This window comes from Lepisosteus oculatus, chromosome 10 (genome assembly GCF_040954835.1).
Source record: "Lepisosteus oculatus isolate fLepOcu1 chromosome 10, fLepOcu1.hap2, whole genome shotgun sequence".
In the NCBI taxonomy this organism is placed as follows: domain Eukaryota; kingdom Metazoa; phylum Chordata; class Actinopteri; order Semionotiformes; family Lepisosteidae; genus Lepisosteus; species Lepisosteus oculatus.
The window spans coordinates 16,192,146-16,212,929 of NC_090705.1; the positions used below are offsets into that span (position 1 = coordinate 16,192,146).

At 41.6% G+C, this 20,784-nt stretch overlaps 1 long non-coding RNA gene across 1 annotated transcript; it reads left to right on the forward strand.

Annotated features, from left to right (window-relative positions):
* Positions 1-1,510: 1,510 nt before the first annotated feature.
* On the forward strand, positions 1,511-20,213 carry LOC107078638 (uncharacterized). Its single transcript, XR_001479589.2, has 3 exons — positions 1,511-1,597; positions 16,377-16,438; positions 18,881-20,213. It is a non-coding gene; the product is annotated as an uncharacterized lncRNA (long non-coding RNA).
* The last annotated feature ends 571 nt before the right edge of the window (positions 20,214-20,784 follow it).

Sequence of the window (20,784 nt, forward strand, 5' to 3'; positions counted from 1 at the left end):
TTCTTTTTGGTGGGGATTCAACACAGACTAATCTTTATGTTAATCATTTGTACTTCCCACATGTGTTACTTTGAACTATAAATCTTATACAGTATGTATTACCAGTGCAGAGTAGCCACTGCAGGTGTCTCTTAGAGGTGGGGGAAGACAAAGCACTTGGCAGTAACCCACACAAACACAAGAAAGACCCATGTTTGCACACAGCATGCAGGACAGGATACCAGCCTGTCCTAAACTAATGGATTGAGGCAAAGGCAAAGCCCACACCTAAGCCACAGTGGCTCATCAGGCCAGAGCTCACCCTGGTTTCTGTAGTGTTTAACAGACTAGGGAGTTAAAGTAGGGAGTTTAAAGTTTTTGTTGTGTATATTTTATGTATAATTTATTTGATTTGAAAATTTATATTTTGACCGAGTATAGTTAATGCAAGTTATGTACTGCAAATAAAGAAACTGAAAAAGATCAGATGGTGATTTTTCCTTTCAAAATAGCTACGTCCTCTGAAGACATATGGGACGTCTCTTTAAACTGAAATGGTCTGTCGTAGTTTCAGTGAGTCTTTTTTAATCATAACTTTCATTGTCCTGTTGAGACCTCAATTTGTGGGTTAATAGAGTTCACTTTTAAGATGCAAAGGCTTTCTCACGCGCTGTATTGAAATCACAGTGAGGATCATCCGAAACCACAAATGTTGTCGTTTTTAATTTACATTGGGAGCAACATCACTGAGCCCATCTCATTGTTCAGAAACAATTCTTTGAATAACTCCAGCACACGTTATGGTCTTAATTTTTCCACCATTTTGGGGGGAATGTTCAAAAACATTTTCTTGTTTTTCTTCAGCCCCGCAGTAATAGATTTCAGCTTTCTGGTGCTCTGCGTTGTTCCACAGAGCGCCGGAGTATTTTTAAAACCCTTTCTTGGAATCCCCGATTGTTTCTTTGCATGTGGGCTGACTGATGCCCGCCCTGCATAGGGACAATGAGGGAACGCAGACAGGCTCCTCAGACCTGACCACTGATCAGGCCTTCATCCTGTAGACCTGACAGCAGAGTTGGCGCCGACTGTGGGCTGTCTCTTAATGCCTTCGCCGCAACCCTGCAGACTCCTAAGAGGGGTCTAAAAGACCCCTTGACACCTGGTCCCAAACCTACCCCTGGAGACACCCGGAGAACCCCAAGCACGGTTGGATGGTCACATGAACCCTAGCTCGAACCTTCAACATCTATTCCATAGCAAGCACCTTTCATGCAATCTCTGTATGGAAGATTGCCCGGCACCTCACTTACAGTACAATAACCTACAGTAACCTGCCATTCAAATAGTTTTTCACACAACAGTGTACTTATGTATAGGCTGATTGTGTGAAATGAGACTCTGGAACTCATATACCCATTCTGTTAAGTGACAGACAAATTCAGATGCTGGACATTTGAGCTTCTTGTTTTCATTTGGCACTCCCAGCACCACCGTATTGCAACAGTCTCTACCTGGAGTTGTGAATCAGCTGCTAAATAGTGTTGGGAGTCCTGCATAGACAGAGGAGAACACATGGCTCCTGAAGAGGACTGGAAGAGGATTTCGCTTACTGCTTCAGGTAAGTGGATTTCTTAAGTCGAAGTTAAAAATGGAGTAATTTTTTAAGCATAGAAATACGTTTGCTATTGCCAGTCACGAGACACTGAGACTCATAAACACAGACACAGACATACGTGGACCACCTTTAACATCCAGCTGGTTGCTTAGGAAAATGTAGAGTTTTCCCTCTGTTCCAAACGCAGTTACATTTAAAGGTTTCAACAAACAAATCTGTGATGGCATTGCCTGTAATTAGGATTTTTTCTGATTTCTCATTTTGTGATAATTACCTTTTCGCTGTGTGTCCCTTAAACTGGTCAAACTAAGCTGGAGAAGGAAAACTTTCAGCCCTGAGACACACTGGAACCATCTTGTAAAGAGAAAACTCTTGCTAAGCCTGGGCTGAGTCACTGTTCTGCTACATTGCAGTCGGTTTGGAGTTGAGTACAAAAGAATGCTCTGAACTGAATCCTGCAGGCCTGGGGCTTCCAATGAGAATATAAGAAAAGCGCACAGGCAGCTAAAAAAACAAACGGTACTACAAAATGCGTAATGTGTTGTTTCAAAGGGATTTGTTGTATATTGTTTGTGGGGTTTCAAAGGCCAGAACGTAACCAGGCAAGCCAGGGGGACAAGGCGGAATCCACCCTGGACTGGTGAACTGGTGGACTGGTGTCCATCACAGGGCTCACACACACACACACAAGCACACAAACACACAAACACACTGCGGTTTATGTCATTCAGTTAATAAGAGGGGATGCGGTTTTCTGTGCTCAGAGTCACTGGGATAGGGGTGTTTAAAGGCCGAGGATGAGCCAGGCCCCATGCCCTCGCTGCAGAAGAGGAGCAATGTCAAACAGGCCTTCCACGCGAGCGGATCCTGCAGCCAACATGAACGTGACGCAGCCTAGAAAGCAGCGGGCAGTGGTTGTGCACAGCATCCCTGGTCATCCCCCTGTTTTTCTGCTCCGGATGCCCTGCCACCCAGAAGCTGTAATGAAGTCTAGTGCAGGGAAACCACAAACAGACTACTGGCAGTCGACACAAGTAGGCCCTGCTGTTTTGAAGCCGTGGAGACACAAATATGTTCAGAAGAATTTGTATAGTTCAGCTTCTGTGAGTAGACCCTAAGAAACAGAACACGGGACAATGTTTTGAACAAATAAATGTCCGAGGCTCCAAAGCAAAACTATGTTTGCCAAGCGAACAACTCAAACATACAACATGTAAACGGTATAGCATTTTTTAAAACTGGTGTTGTCAATTTTTGGCTGGCTGGCGAATCCCTTTTCCCTCTCAGTAAAGACCCCCTAGTCTAAATTAAAATGGAAGACTACAGCTAAGCTATTATAAACAATAGCACTGCTATTTAATGAACATTAAAAAAGAATTGTAGGTCTGCAATTCTTTTGTAAGTACTGTCATAGCAGATCCACTGCTAATGGGGGCAAAAAAGTCTCCGTTTGATTTCTGTGTACACCGTCAATAAACCTCTGAGGCCTCCTGGGGTTACTAAACCTTCTAAAGCCTCTGGGAAAATAGTGTTGTTTGTTTTTTATTTAGAAATGAAACCATTATCTTGCACACCTGTTATCAAGTCCTCCACCTGGGGTAAATGTTTATTTCTCTTCCATAAACTGGAAAATCAAGCTTGCAAGTCTCTCTGACACTCAAGAATTCCTGCTGAACCAGCATGCCGGGGCGCCAGTCAGACCAGAGAAGGTGTATCCTGTCCTCGGGGCTGTGGTTTCACATCGCAATCTTCTGCTCCGGGTCAGAGGGCAGCAGGAAGGGGGAACATTAGCTGTTCTCTAAGCAAGATTGCTCTCTGAGCAAGATTGATGAGGTCACGCTTAAAACTGGAGATCCCAAGCAGTGACTAAACGGTTTAACCAAAACACTTTATAACAGGCCAAATAAAAGGTGACGGATTTTTAGAACCACTGCTTTCATCTATAGATGCCCTGCATCCCATTTTGGGCTATCTAGTTGCCTTATATCAGCACCACTGCTGAATTAACAGTTCCTTGATCAGTAAAACACAAACCAGAGGACAGAAGTTGAAACTGTGTTAAAGTGCATTTAAGCCTGAGAACAGGAGGCAGCCCTTCATGCAGATCATTGAGGGAGTCCGAAACAGGCTGTCCAGTCATGTTGTGGAAGCTGATACCCTGGCTTCTTTGAGCAAAAGACTGGGATCCTGGGATCAATTAGCTGCTAACTACCAAACGGGCTGGAGAGTTTGAAAGGCCTCCTCTTGTCTGTAACCTGTCTGGTGTTCTGAACTGCGGTGGAGACACTGCTGCTATTGTATATAGATCTGTCCGACATGCAAGATGTGAAGACAATAAAGAGAAAATGACACTGCCTCTTAATTCCATTGTACAGCTGCTAGAAATCAGCAGGGTTTTTAACAAATGTACAAGCGAAAATAAACATTAATAAACATCAAGTGTAGTCGCTGTCATACTGACACGCAAAAGAAGGCAGCAGATGGGAGTTTTTGTGGAGTTTTAAAATGTGTTTTGAAATTTCTGATATGCCAAATGCTAACATCAGAGATGGAGAAAATGAAACCCAGACTCCAAACGAGTGACCTGCCCATGGGCTCTGTGGCCTTTCCTCCAGCCTGCTCTTTTACAGGAGGGCAGAGAAAACAGAGGAAAATTGAGAACATGTGCAAAACCGAACAAAATGAATGGAAACTCTTCAAAGTGGACAGACAGGCCCACTCTCTTGATTCTTAGGCCTCTTGTCTCTCAACCAGCTGCCTTGACCGTGTGACTGGGGGTGGTCTGAGCAAAATCAAGTGAGGAAGGGCTTCATTAAAAGCTTACGAGTCACAGATTGCTTCAAAGACATTGTTTATTGATGTTTTAGATAGTGTGTCTCAAACGTTTTAGTAAACCATTTAGTAACCCTAAGGAATAAGCTGCTGAGCTTCACTGGGCAAGTGAAGAATACCCAGGATGACTCACACACCAGTTGAGAATGAAACCAATCAGATTTTAGACAAATAGTTTTCTCCTGTTCTGAGCAACACTTGTCAGATTTATCTCTATTCAGATCCATCCAGGAATGAACAATCACTTCAAAAAACCGATCTGGTTAAAAACGGTTAGATACCTCTTCCTTTCTGTTGTGCATGGTTGAAGAATGTGAACGAACGGCACCATGTACGATTGCTACACAGCGGATCAGATTCCTTGTCCCGAACGTGCGCTTGACGTTTTTTCACGGTGAAACACTGCCGCCACGCAGCTCAGCTTCTCAGGTGTGTGACGCACAGCGCCTGTGACGTCACGCGGACGACATGATGGGAAGGGTTGGGCAAAACTGGCTGAACATACAGTTACTAATGGGCTGACTAGCACCAGTATTTTACATGTTAGTATACACGTACAGCTAATTATTAATATTGTGCGTTTCATTCACGTGACCCTCCCCATCTGCGTCTCCGTGCGTGGAATTTAGAAAAGTGAGTTTATACTAGGATTTACTTTTTTTTGGCTGACGCTTTTATCCAAAGTGAAATATATATATATTCACAATACTTAATAATAATAATAATAATAATAATAATAATAATAATAATAATAATAATAATAATAATAATATATTATGCTCTTTGTATTTTATTACATTTTATTGGTTAATTTATAATATATTAATTATATATTGGCCTTATAGCCATCTTGCTTTAAGAGATTTCCTGGTAGCCTTTTTTTGGGGGGGAGAACAGAAATATCCTAACGGAACGGTCTGTGTTTTTCTTTTCTATGCATTTTCTAGAACTAACCTATAATGTTCCTTACATTTGTATTCTGACTGATTTTTTAAATTTGCTTTGGCTCCTTTGGGTTTCTGCTCTGCCATTTTTTCCAAGCACTTCACTGCAGTGCACCAAGAGGACAGCAGAGGGCGCGCTTCTCTCACGGTATGGAGTCGGCTTCCAAGACACGCAAGCAACCAAGCAGATACAATTCACACCTGGTCCTATTCCCAGCTAATTAAAACTCTTGTTTTACCCGAAGCACAAAATTCTAGGTTAGCACAGACAAATAATATAATTAGGTCGCTCATAAATAATATCATGCCTAGTTTGCATGTTGTAAAAAAAAAACCTAAATAAGGTACTTTAGTTATTGAAATTAAAAACAATGAATTAAGACAATAGGAATTACAATCATTTAAAAGTAGATTATTGAGGATTAATTCTAGTAAAATGCTCTGCATATGTATATATTGAAAAGAAGAATTCAATTACTTGAAAAGCTAATTTATTTTCAGTGCAATCTTCTGGGGCTTGATTTGCAAGACAGTAACCGCTGAAAGTTTTTGTGGGTTGTGAGTGATACTCCATCTACAGTTGGTTTGCTGCTGGTTCAGCCCCATGATCTTTGCTGTAATACCCTGTAACCCCTGTCAGACCTAGATTGATTGTCTGAATATAGTACATTGGTGTTTGCAGTGGTTTCTTTTGGTTTCATTCAAATAGAAGCGTTGAGTGCTTCTGTCAGAAATCCGCACTTAGGAGTATAAAACAAAAGGTTCACAAACTGAAACTTCACATTGATTCTGCTTATTTCCTCCTTCACTTCCCTCTTCGACTCATGTCCATGAAGAGAATGTAGGAGGTTACCCCCTGCAGTTGTGAGGCTTTTGCTATTCCTGCAAACATGTCTTGCAGTGTTCAGTGTGCTTCTCTGGCTGCACTAGGCCCCGGGAGCAGTGCTAATGAGGTGGAGACAAACACGTTTAGGGGAAGGGTATGTCACACATCGCACACAAGCCATCATTTGGAGAAGCCTGAAAATAAAATATGGGCCAACTGCCAATGACATAAGAATCACAATGTTTACATGAGCTACGCTGCTCTAAGATGTTTGGTTGCTGGGACGTATGCTTTGAAGCAGAATTGAAGGGGAATTCGCTCCCAGTTAAGGGGGGTGTTTCTTAATTAACCTGGACGGGGAGCCTGAAAACGTTGCGTAGGGCTGAGATCGCTGTGCCCCATTGTGTAGCTCGCAGTTCCCAGGTCCTGGCGGCTGCAGGAGAACAGGCAGCACAGGCCTGCTCTGGAGCACAGCGAAAAGAGGCCATGTGTTCACGGGGATTACAGCACGTGCGGCTTTATTTAAAGGCCTGCCAGATGCCCCTCGCTGAGTGTGAATGGAAAACGAGGCGAAAGAATGAGCTGGAATTCACTGCGGCTTAAAAAAAGAGAGAAAGAGAGAAAAGACAACAGTCAGCAAGTTCTCTAATAGTAGTGTCCTTATTTTCTTCAGGGCTTTTTTTTTTTGCTCTGCCTGACCAGTTGAACAGCTCACAGAAGTAGTTTTGGTTTCTTTTTGTGTGTGTCTTTCAGTAAGGAGGCACATCCATCCAGTAGTCCTCTGTTCCAGGTGAGGGGTACAGGCAAAGTGGGTACAATTGAGATTTTTCAATCCAGTGATGCTAGCTTGGAAAGACACATTTAGAACAGTCATAATACTATGGCCTGACATCCCATATGCTAGTTCAGGGTGATACAGCATTTCTTCCCATTTTTAAGATAAACCTAAGGTCAGACAACACAGTGAAAAACACATCACAAGCATTTTGACAAGCGTCACAAGCACAAGAGTTTGAGGACTTCCAGCAGGCTTTATAACCATTGATGTTTTTTACTTTGTTACACAGGAGGTTTATTCCCTTTACAAAATAGTGCTGTGACCTTGTCATGGCTGAGCACACATCATGGGCATGTGGTGTTTCTGTACATTTCTTTCATTGCTGGTTTGGATTTTGTAAGGGAATTGAAAACACTTGTGCACGTGTTGGATGGACAGGGCAGTTTTTCCCCTGCCAGGGATTCGATCTCCCATCCCTTAGGCATCTTCCCAGTTTTCCAACTTCCAGCACTTTCTTTTTTATTATTTTATTTGGCGAGGGGAACGCCAATGACACATGAGGTAGCCCAGAGGATTGGGAGCTCTGGAAGGTGTATGTCACCCCAACAAGCTCCCACAGAATGAGCCTTGTTGCACAAGTCAGGGGGTGGGATGGGCAGAAGATGGGTGCACCTTAGTACTGGTGTGAGCCTGGTCAGTACCTGGATGGGAGACCTCCTGGGAAAAACTAAGGTTACTGCTGGAAGAGGTGTTAGTGGGGCCAGCAGGGGGCGCTCACCCTGCGGTCCATGTGGGTCCTAATGCCCCAGTATAGTGACAGGGACACTATACTGTAAACAGGCATAGTCCTTCGGATGAGATGTAAAACCAATGTCCTGACTCTCTGTGGTCATTAAAAATCCCAGGGCGTTTCTCGAAAAGAGTAGGGGTGTAACCCCGGCGTCCTGGCCAAATTTCCTATGGTCCTTATCAATCATGGCCTCCTAATAATCCCCCTCTATGAATTGACTACATTACTCTGCTCTCCTCCCCACTGATAGCTGATGCGTGGTGAGCGTTCTGGCGCACTATGGCTGCCGTCACATCATCCAGGTGGATGCTGCACATTGGTGGTGGTGGAGGGGAGTCCCCATTACCTGTAAAGCGCTTTGAGTGGAGTGTCCAGAAAAGTGCTATATAAGTGTAAGCAATTATTATTATTAATTATTACTGCCAGGGATGTCGGGGATATTGAGAGAAACCGTTTTGCAAGAAAGCGAGTTCTGTTTTTGTTCTTCAAATAGATAAATGTTGCTGCTGAATTTTGAGAAGGGACAACTCGGGTCTTACAAAGATGGCTCATAAAATGTTTGCTTATTTCACTGTCCCCTGGTGTCTCTTAGAGAATCCATGAATTCACTTGTAGGCGAGTTAAAAAAGAGTGCAGTTTTTATACATACAGGTCCAACATCTGTTGCACTGTAGATCCTATTACTGCTACAGAAGTGTACACCATTAGAGTCTGTGTTTGTACCTAAATTCAAAGCATCTCTTGAAAGATACATTTCTTTTTGTTATGAAATATGAACAACTTTCATTTGCACAATGTGTTATTACTTAAGTATGAGTTTTTCCCACTGGTAGATGCTTCAGAGTTAATGATCTGTCCAAGAAGACTTGGATGAAACTTGATATTTTTCCGATTTAATGACAGAAACATCCAGGATGTTAAACAAAAGCAAAGTGACGCTCAGGTCCATGCACTGGAATGCACTGGAATCAATCTTTACATTTTTGCATTGCTTCTTGGCCTGGGAAATAGTGTGTCCCCTCATCAAACCAGAGGAAGGATTGGCAAGTTTGTAGATTGCAAAATGATCAGTCCATGACATTTAAATTACTGCGCAGGGTGAAATCAGACAGTGCAGGTACTGTATGTGTCACAGATGGATAACAGCAGCTTTGTACTTACCTATGGCATGCACACTGTAGTTACACTTGGTCCTACATGATTCACGATCACCACTACTGCTGTCGACTTCCTGACCAGGAAAGGCTTTTAGTAGACAATTTATTGCTGATTTCATTATACGTGTTGTGTTCTCAGACGCAACATGACGGATGACACAAAGGTTACCATTTCTTTCCGCAGGAAATAAAAGGTTTGAAAAAGATTGAGCCCCACTGAGACAATCAAAGAATTGTCTCAAAGAGCATAAACACTAAAGCTAATTTATACTACTGAGTGGTCAGTGAAGCCATTGTCGTTACAGTGAAGCAAATGTTTCAGCAATCTCTCTGCATGACAGTCAAAGTGTCACATCCTTTTTAACATCAGGGCTTGTAAACTCACATCCTCCTGTGAGAAACAGAGTCCTCCCCCCGCATGTAATTCGTTTAAAAGAAATATGAATCTTTAAAGGCACTAATGACTGATAAATACGGAAACATTCATGATCAGGGAACTGAAACCTTAATTTCAAACGCACCATCTTTTAATTTACAGAAAGTGCCGAGATAATGCCAGCAGAGTGAGTTAATTTTAATCTTAATAAGAAAAAAGGTGATTACTTGTGGACTGCTGGCAATTGAGCTATCCTGCTGCGTTATTCCAACACAATTATTGGTTTGGGTTTGGGGAAAAGGCATCCCAGGGATTTTTTAGGTACAAATCCAAACAAAGACATTATGGCATGTTCACCTCTTTATGATTTACAGTAGTCTCTGGGGAAATCTGTTTGCCACGCAGTTTTGGTAACCTCACCTGAGGAATTGTTCTAGTAATAAAAAGAATTGATAACTTCCCTAAGTGAAGAATATTTCATTATTTAGGCTAACAAAACATGTTCTGAAGGATGTAGGGGCAGGGCTTTTAGGATTATTATGCCCGACAGGCATGGTGAGGTGAATAAAAACAAATTTTTAAATTAAATTTGCAGACATAATAGCATGTGGAATTACCATTGAAGATTAATAAATAATGTTCAATTATTTAATCGTTATTTATAAGCTATTACTCAGCTAAATTTAAATTATTAGTTAATGATATAGGAGCAAAGTAAAGAAAGTGTGTCAACCTCTGATTCTCAAAGTCCATTGAGTTTGGAGTATAGTACCTAGAAACTATTTGAAGGCAAGGAGAAACAATTTAAACCAGTACGGTTAATTAAGTGTTTAGACCAATTATTTAACATTATAAATTATATATTCGATTATAAATTCGATTCAGACAACCTTGTACTTGTGTGTTGACATCCTGATTTCCTGTTGTACACTTATCCGATAAGTAGAGTATTACTATATGATGAAGCAAAACATTAACAGCACAAAATATACTCCTGTGGTGTATATAGTGCCCACTGTTGCCTTGCTAATGTATACTTTGGGGCACTTTCACAAACATTTAATACAATCCCTCACTAGTTCCTGTATTACAGGATTCTGTTTGTAAAGTAAATGGCAATTTTGTTTCAGGGTTTAATGTTTTGTTGACTCCCAAGACATTTACCAGTTGTAGCAGTTTGCCCTGGCTGCTGCAACTGTGTAGAAACATCCTTCGCTTGGTTGAAGCCTCATTTCATGTCATGAGGTCTGGCTGTGTAATATCATCAGGACCCTCTAGTTTAGTGTCAATGAGCCTTTGAAAGTTCCCAGGTGCTCCATGGAGACTACAGTAAATTAAAACAAGCCACAGGGTGTTACAAAAGCACTTTTTCTTAACCTTTCCAACTCTTTTAAAACAGATCCATAATATCAGTAATAATGAACCAAAGGAGGCATTTGAATAAACGAGTGTATCTATAATAAATGCACGCACCCCTCCCCTCAACCCTTTCTGCAGTGGAATCTTTTTAAAATGAATCTGGGTTGCCACATTGTACCATCTAGTCTTTATGGAAAATTTCATGAGGAAATATGTGACTGGTTACACAGAACCTCAATCAATTAGTCAGTAGAAGAGGGCTCTTAGCAGACATAATACAGAGTAACTGCTGAATTACAGGTACAGTTAGCTGATTCCTAAACCACTACATACACACTTAAGCCGAAATTGTCCCCTGTCCCCTCGATAGCCCAGTAAAACTGTACCGGTCGTAATATTTAATATTTATTAATTAGCCATACTATTTTTAACCATACTATTTTTGCACTGTTCCAAGAATTACCTTGCACTGTTTTTGTCCTGTTATATTTTCTCTGCGGAATTTTGCACAGTTTTGATTACTTGATTACATGTTATTTATGTAATGTTATTACACGTTACTGTTATTGTTATTGTGTTACTGTCTATTGTCTTATCTTCTGTTCTATTTATATACTGCACCTGAGTGACTAATGAGAAACACTTTTCATTATACTATGCACCTGTTTAAGTATAATGACAATAAAGTTGAATTGAATTGAACTTGGCTTTCAGTCCACTGCACTAATGAAACTTAGAAGTCCAAACAAATGAAGTATCACTTCATTGCCAAAATGATTCTGTCATAGACTCTTTGACTTTCACCCCAGAGTTTACTCATCTCTGAACATGAACTGGTAAACGTTCATCCTGTACTATGCAGAATATTCAATTGTGGAAGTTTAAAGGCCTGTATCCTGTTCTTGGTTGGTTTTATAGGTCTTTATGCAATTTTTCCATGTCATAAACATATTTCAGTATGAAGTTGATTCTGTAAAACAAAACATTTATCGTTTCGAGCTGGATCTTTGAAACACGCCTTCAAAAAACTCGGTTTGAACAGTTCACTGTTTATAGTAATAATTGCTTACACTTATGCTGTATAGCGCTTTTCTGGACACTCCGCTCAAAGCACTTTACACCTAATGGGGACTCCCCTCCACCACCACTAGTGTGGAGCCCCACCTGGATAATGTTGATTTATATCACCAACAGCAGTGTAATAAACTTCCAGACTGATCTCAGAAGATAAGCAAGGCAGGACCTGGTCAAGGATGGGGAAACAGGAAAGAAAAACAGTTTGCTGCTGTGGTGGTATATGTGGACCAGTAGGTGAAACTGTTCCCACTCTAACAGAATTTCCGAACCAGTACCCCGATATGGTGACCTGGGGGACACTGTGCTGTTGGAGGTGCCGTCCTACTGATGAGAGATTAAACTGAGGTCCTGACTGCTTGGTCAATAACAATCCCACAGGACTCTTCACTTCGCCATTATTGAATCAGTGAAGCAATTTCTCTCTTGTTTACCTGATCTGCTGTGACGTGTAGCTGCAGGTGCAGAATGACTGGGATGCCACACTTCAGTGGTGGATGTGAAGTGCTTTGGGATCCTTTGGGACAAAGCACACGTCATAGATGCAATTAATTATGACATGTATTTTATCATTTTCACAGGTTTAAGTGGGCATAAAGTGACAAGATAAAACAGTACCTGAAGTTCTGCATTGTATGGTCGGATTATCCCTGTTGTAAAAGAGACCGATTTATTTTAAGGTGAGCTTAATAAAAGCAGAATCAGACTGACGTTTCAAAAGCTCCTCCCAGGAAAAGGTCATACCAGCGGCGCTGTCGCAAACACGCACGTTTTGGAGAGCATTTTTGCCTCTGTTGAAATCATCGCACCTTGAGGTGGATCCCTGCCGCACGCATTCTCTCCGAAATCCCTTGTGAAGCACAAAAGCTCTCATTACCAACAGAAGGGGTCTGTTCCTTCCACCTCCAGGTTTTCCCAAGTTCTGTATCCCTGCTGCCCGTAATCCGGGCACCTCTTCCTTGAGCTTGTCATTGCCCTCAATGGCTATGGGGTTCAATAGCTGTCAGGCAGCTCCACCTCTAGTGCACTTGTTTTCTCTCAGCCCTGAGGCTATTGATGATGGCATTGAGGTTTCCTAATGCGAACCTCCCAAACGCAATCGTTAGCTGCCTTTTGTAACTCACTGTAAATCCCCACCCCCCACCCCTGGGCTCCTAACCTACAGCTTGTCAGTCGAATGACTTAAGCCTGTTGGCTTCGGGCTCCTCGGACTGCTGGTGAAATAGCTCTGCTTAAGGAGCTTAGTGATTTGGAATCTGAATGGCCCATGGATGGGGTTCCAGAAGCCCGATCAGGTCAAGCAAACTCCAGATGCATATTTTGAAACAGCCAGCCCCAAAGTGGAATGATGTTTTATAGTTCCTTTTATACAGGGAAAGCCTTTGGAAAACAATAGCATAGCTGCAATGGCAATTCTTCTGTTGGGCATGAAACAGTTATGGGCTTACTATCTTTTTTTTACTGTATGGATTAAACAAGATCAAAACTGTAATAATTCATTCCCAGCCCCATTAATCTCATGAATTGATGGGTTTTTCTAAGCCTTTCTGAGCTATAAACTTTAAAATGATGTCACATTTTCTTTTTCTTTTTTTAAAACACGCTCCTTACACACCGCCTGCTTTTTTTTTTTCACTTGATTTTCCAGTTTATTTTTAATCTCCTGTTTTGCGTTCACATATTTTTAATCTATAACCTTTTAACTCTAAAAGGTCCGGAAGGTCTGTCAGGACAAAGACAAAAATAGCCTTTGGAAACAAAAATATTCTCAGTCTGTTCGGTGTCTGTATTATGCTTTAATTACAGAATATATATATATATCATTTTCTGCTGTTCTGTGCTTTCTGCCCATTCAACTCAAGAGCCTCCTCTCTGACACTGTTGAGGAGTGGGTTAATTGGCTGTCTCCCTGGGCCACCATAAATTACAAAATGTTGTTTCCACAGGCCTGGGAGACCTAGCTGTTCCTAGTAAAGAGCGATAAGTTGTTTGAATTCATCCCCGAACAAGGTTATCTTGTCCTTCCTTCAGTTCTCTTCAAACAAAAGCCCTTGACGTTCTCAGACAAGAAAGGCCTACACATTCTTATCCCTCTGCTGCACTTTGATGGAGTCAGTCTGCACTTTTCACGGAGAGCTTCACTCTGACCTTCCCACTTCTACAAATATACTCAATCAGCCTCAGACTGTGCCCCTCCTCTTGGCCAGATACACCAGTACACCCCAAGCATTCTCCTTTTTTTCCAGGTTTGTATACAAATACAAATGAAAGGGAATTTACTCTGGCAGTGAACTGCAGCAGGGCTCAGTTTTCGTACGGCACACCTTAGCTTCTCACGTCTCGTGTCAGTGACAGCTCATTTTTTGTCAAGTGACAGAAAAGCCGCCTTGGGACAGCAAACACCTGGGGGAAAAACCCAGCTGCTGCTCTTCTCCAATTACTGAGAAGAGTTACCCTTTTAATTTCTTCTGTTGAGGCAGAATTAATAGGACCTGTGGTTTCTGAGGGAAAGTAGTTATGTTTCAGGTATTCCGAATGCAACACGACCACAGTGCTTTTGTATATTAACTATGCCTTGCGCTACGCGTATTCTTTGAAAATATTTTTTTTTTGCCATTAGCTACAGAATTTTATACACATAACCTGAAGCTACAATGAAACAAAAATAAATTCAACTTTATATTTTAACCTGAGTTTAGAGTTTTATAATAACATCCTATGAAACTGTCATAATTCCAGCACATTAACACTCTGAGAAAGTGAGAATTTGTCATTGCACAGCATGTACTCTAAAACCTAAAAAAAACTAAAAAGCAGCTCCCTTTGAATTCAGCCTATTAATTGTTTCCCCAATTAGACAAGTTTAGTAAGAATTTGTGTAATGCTGAAACAACAGGGAAACATTCAATTTCTTTCCAACGCTTGTAGAGGCTTGTTTTATACTAAAAATAAAGTGAGGTCTGATCACAATATTTAGTGAAAAAGTCTAAATTAAAAAACTTGAAAACTATGGTTTGAAATTGGCGTGTCATTCTGAAGTGTTGGGGGCCCTGTAACAACAGAATGTTGATGCCAGCCTTTCTTTTGACATGTGGGTTTGGCTACCAGGAGGCTATTGCTAAGGATACAGTGGCTATCAAAAGTATTCACCCCCTTGTGCTTTTTCACATTTTATTTTATTACAGGAAGGAACCGTAATGTATTTAATTGGGATTTTTTGCTCTTGATCGATATTAAACACTTTATAATGTCAAAGTGAAAACAAAATTGAACAAATCCTCCTAAACTGATTGGAAACATAAACCAGAAATTAGAAAACACAGAAAGCAGTCCAGACATGCTAAGCCTTTGCCATTTCTTATTCTGTGTTTGACAATGCTTTTAAGCTTTGACACACAAGTATCAAGTATACACAAGTATTTGTGTACAGCATGGTGCTAGGATGTCACAGTGCCTGACCCATTATGCACACTCTGAAATACTAAGAAAATTTCATTAAAAGTGTGCAGCCAGGCACAGTAACAATTTGTACTGACTAATGGTCAAAAGAGTTGAATATTTGCATTGCAGCGAAGTAAGAGGGATGAATTAATACGTGATTTGTAAAAACTGTGTTTCACACGGGATCCATATAAGTAGGCATGGCTTCATCTTTGAAGTGTTGCTGATTATAGTTATTGATGGATCCATTCATGCCGCAATTTGCTTTACCATGACATCATACTTCAAGAACCTTGATGTATGATTTGAAAGGATACAGGTTGACAATTTATGAACAACACCAGGGAAGAGTACAGTCTGCCCAGATAAACACCACAGACTAAAGACTGATAGGGTTACTGCAGACGTCTCATGATGTTATCTTCATGAATTCATCATCTTTTAACACTTTGCTTCAGATAATCAGTGCGGTGTGTGCTGCTCATGTTAACTATTTTTCTTTTTCAGTTCCCAGTCCAGCACTGCCACCCTTGAAAATATTAAAAGCACACACATGTTCTCTAAAATGTGCACTGTGATGTAATTCTCTTTTAATTCTCTGTCTGGAAAATATGGCAGCATTTAGTCATGCTATTAGTGACTTTACAGCACTTGACTTTAAATTGAAAAGTAACTTTATAGAAAAACCTGTTCCTTACAAAGTGTTTTCAGAGCCAAAAGAGTGTTCCCATTTTCTGAGAACAGGCTTCAGAGAAGCTATTGCACTTCTGTGCCAAAGGAGAATACTGTCAAGGCAGGTTATACAAACTCAAAGTACTGTGAGAATATAATTAAGGTTACAAATGAGGGGAGGCCAAGCTGGGTGGCTTGTTCCAGACTCTAACCACCCAAGACTGGAGAAGAAAGGTGTCAATGTAGACTGGAATAATGCACAAGGAGGTCTCGGATAAGGGACTGATGCATGTGGGTTTCTGAACCCCCTTACAAGCATGTTGTACAAGCATTCTCCTAGACCATGTTTTGCCTGGGATTGGGGTTGGCAGCGGTGTAAATGACAAATTAGATTAAAATTCCATTTTAGGAGAAAGGTTTTCAATTTAATAATATATTATGGACTATTGCAGTGCGATACAGTGAGTGACACCCACCAATTGCATCAACCTCTGTCAGCTCTTTCAATAATAATATTGAAACTATACTTACAGTGGGACTTGAAACAGAATATCCACACCAAGCACCCGGAGTGGGGAGGGAAATGTTATTCCAGGTAAAGAAATTACTATTTAAAGCGATACTATTTAAAGCATGTTATATAAATCTGCTTCAGGCTCTATGAACAAGCAGTAACACAGACAAGATTACACAGACCACGTTGGACGATAGGCTGTTCTGAAAACTGTTATATAAAAGTCTATGGAACATGTGACGTCATGAACACTGATCGTGTTTTTTAATTTATTTTTCTGGAAAGGACAATTGTTCAAATATAATTCATTTCCCTTGGCCACTGTGCTCTTCTTCATGGTTCGGGAAGGCTTACGAAAGGTGTACGTTTTTATACAGCACAATATTTCTAAAAAACTTTTTTGGGATTAATTTTTCCAGTTTTTCGAATGGCCCGTTGTTTTTGTTGCTGATTTGGAAGAGCCAGTGGTCTATTTTCGTGAAGCCCGTGACTGCACACGGGAGATCAAGGAGGACCAGGCAGACTCCCCCAAGCCACCTACCTTCAAGCTAATGGTGTTTAACACATGACATGGAGTCTTGTTCAGGATGTTCAGTGTTGATTGGAGGAGAGGCAAGGCCCTCACCAACAGCAGCATGTGCCTGCAAGTGCCCGGGCGGCCACAGGGGGCGCTGTGCCACTGAGAAACGAGGCAGCTCTGATGGACTAATCCCCCTCTACCTGTTAGTGCCATGAGGCCAGCTCGCAAAACCTTTGTTTTGTTAACTTTTTCAATCTTTATAATGATTTTTGCCATTGCAGCTGCATGCTTAATTGTAATAGCCTGATAACGGGGCTCAAAGACTGAGCTCTGGGCCTGAGTCATGTCATGAGCTGAATGCAACAGGGATTTCCTAGGCATTGCCACTGAGGGCAGGATAGGGATAAGTTGGAAAGCACCATCTCGCGTCCTGGTGACACAGTGACAAATTCTCAGGTGCTGGCAGGCTTTTGGTGCTTTTGCGAGGAAATTCCATCCATCTTTCCATCCATTTTCTAACTACTTTATCCAAAACAAGGTCGAAGGGGAGCCAGAGACTATCTTGTCAAGCAATGGGTGCAAAGCAGGGTACACCTAGGATAGGATACCAGTTTATCGCAGAACACACACAAACACCAGGGTCAATTAACTACCGTGAGGAAACATGCACACTCCACACAGACAGCACCCCAGGTCTGGAATTTTACCCAGAGCTCTGGTGCTGCGAGACAGCAATGCTAACCACTGTGTTTAAAGGGATTGTTACCGGGAAATGTGTCTCTCTTCCCATTGGTGCTACACCTCCTGCATGGGGCTGAGTAGTCTGTCATATCTTAAAACACCAAAGTGTGGTTTCAGGGTTCGAAGCTGTGAGTAAAATTGTGAGAACTCACAAAACTAGCAATCGCGCCTTCAGGTGGATATATATATATATAAAATAACAGTGGAAAAATGTTAAATTAAGTAAATTAATAACACATACCGAGCATCAAAGAAACTGCTTTTCACAAAGTTGTTACAAGGAAAATCACAAAGCTTTTTTTGTCACAGGTGCGCTAACATTTCATTGCATGTGCATGAGTGGATCTATACAGAGTTATACAGGGGTTATACAGAGACACATCACAGGCTTGTCCCATGTGGCCAGCGCTGGAAGCAGTACAAATACAAGCTGTATATCTATGATGCCTGCTTTGCACGAGGACATGGTTACTGTATTCTGGGCTCCTGCCCCATTTCTCTTGTAGATCTTTGATAAACATTGCCTCTAGAGCCGAGTTTGTCCCACAGATGCTCAATGGGGCTCAAGGGTAGAGAGCAAGGCTTTACTATCACGCTGTCATCTCAAAAGCTATTTCTCTTTTTGACCCCTTTTGCTCATATTAAGAAATACATTACATACATACATTAATGAAATAACAGATGGCTTCACAAATGCCAATTGCGGCCTTCGGTTTGTAGAAGCTGGCGAGAATGCAAGAAACAAACTCTACTGCTAAGGCCATTTTTTTATAGATCTGGAATCTGTTTCGCAAAGCATATTTTCAAGATCCTATATGGCTAGGTTTTATGTCTGACATTAGAAATCCAAGCACTGCCCAGAAGACAAAGCCATCCACTGTGTTAATGTTTTTCTGTTGGCCGGCTCGCAACTGCAATAACCTTTTGGAAGAGCCTTGACATTTGGGATTCGTTATTTATATCTTGATAGAAATATAGTGCATTTTAATTGTAAGCAGCCTTGGGCTCTATGAAGGAGTGAGGGTGCCAAGCGCAGGGTGGAGGTACCCTTAGCTCTTGTGGTTTGGTGCAGTATGAATTGCTTCATGCGAACAGCACGCTAACTGAACACATCCGTGTGCAGTTAGGTAACCATAACACATTTTCTTTTGACAGCAGGAAATCGAATGTTTCAGCTCAAAAATAAACCCGAGGTGCAGCCTGCTTTCAGTAGGACAGCTCCACAAAGCCTTTGATTTAGGGTTTTTTTTTTCCATTCGCAGATCTTTGATGCCAGCTCATCTCTCAAATTGACCTCAGTTGACTGGCGAAGCCGACAGCTCGCGCACTCACCAAGCCTGAAGGCTGCGGGCTCAGCTTTTTCCATCGCCTGACAGTCATGTGGCTTTTGTGCGCTGAGATCCTCTCGTCTTCAGGAAACTGCAGCGCGGGGCTCACATTTGCAGGTTGCACATTCGGAGTTGGGGTGTGTGTGTGTGGGGGGGTGTCTATGTTTTATGGGCTTCTCTGTATGTACTATGGCTTAGAGGAGAGATACTGAAACATAGACTAGTAAAAGAAAAACGATGTAATCAAGAGTATATAGTGTGTGGTGTTGAATGGTTTGCAAATTTACTCCAGGATTTACTGCCAGTATGTGCAGGGTTTAATTTCATCAGTGTGCAGCCTTAGCATGTGTCGGCTCACTTCAACAGGCCCTGTCTCACAACCGTCAGTGAAAGAGGTGCGAGAAACAGGAATACTGGATGCTTGGAGACAACGTGAAATCGAACACAAAACATATTGAAGATATAAAGCCTGATATGTTTTTTTAATTCCTTTTGAGCTTTTATTTCACCCCTGCGCAGAAAGGTGAAACTGTCACTCAACGTAAACAAGGTAGATGGAGCCACAGGGTATTTACATTAGCGCCACTCTGAAAATGTGGCCCAATCATCCCATCCATCGATTTCCTAACCGCTTCTTCCAGTTTGGGGTCTGGTCTACCAGCCGGTCCTGGTAAGCACCTGGTGCAAACCGGTGCTGCCCCTAGCCCATTAATCAAGGTGTGGTATTTTTTATTTTATATTAATGCATCATAACTTTGTGCAAGTTGTTATGTGACTGAATAATAATAAAAGTACGAAGAAAAAAACAGAATGAAATGGTTGAAGCACGGCACCTTGCCCAGCTCCATCTTCCAGACCGACCATCAGATGTACACCAGATCTGAGTCCTCACCTTCGTCTACGAAATACATGTACTGAGAAATTAAATACACTACAAATGAGTGGAGAGACCCACAGTATGTGGTATGTTATTTGATGGGGCAGGTGGTGGCACTGTGGCTAAGGCTCTGCACCTATTGGCGGAAGATTGCTGGTTCAAATCCCATGGTTACCAGAGGGCTCCTACTCCATTAGGCCCCTGAGCAAGGCCCTTAACCCTGAGTGCTCCAGGGGTGCTGTACAATGGCTGATCCTGTGCTCTGACCCCAGGCTTCTCTCTCCCTGTCTGTGTCTCATGGAGAGCAAGCTGGGGTATGTGAAAATACTAATTCCTAATGCAAGAAATTGTAAATGGCTAATAAATTGATCTTTCTCTCTCTAAATGTCAGTATATAACTCCAGTGTCTTATTTAGTTGCTATTTTCCTTTGGTCAGAATTTTATCTTCATAAATCTACCTAAAAAAAAACGTATGACTAACAAACTAATCAGGAGCGAATGCTCTCTAAAGTCCCAGGGGCTATCACCTTAAGATAACTTAGATAATCTCATCAGTTACCTAATATTATTGTTTCTGTTGATTAATACGATACAGTATATTTGAAGCTCGTAGCTTCAGTATTGTGTGCCACTTAAAAAAAAAAACACTGTACATCACATATTTGTGATTTTTGTCTCGGGGGATGTTTTTTTCCCTTAGGATTTGTTAGACACAGTTTAGTGCTTTGTATACACAATGTCTGTTTCCCAGAGCAAGTACCATCTGGTCTCACAGATCCATCAGCTTTCAGAGACGTGAGTGATAAATTGAAGCTCCAGAAAGTGATGCCATTATTTCCTTCGGTTTTGCCCTGATTGGGGCTCATTAGTGCAGTGCAGCCATGTCTGGACTGTGCTCTTGTTATTTTGTTCTCCATTTCAGCCAGCAGCTTCAGTCATTGCTAAGGTTGACAACACCCG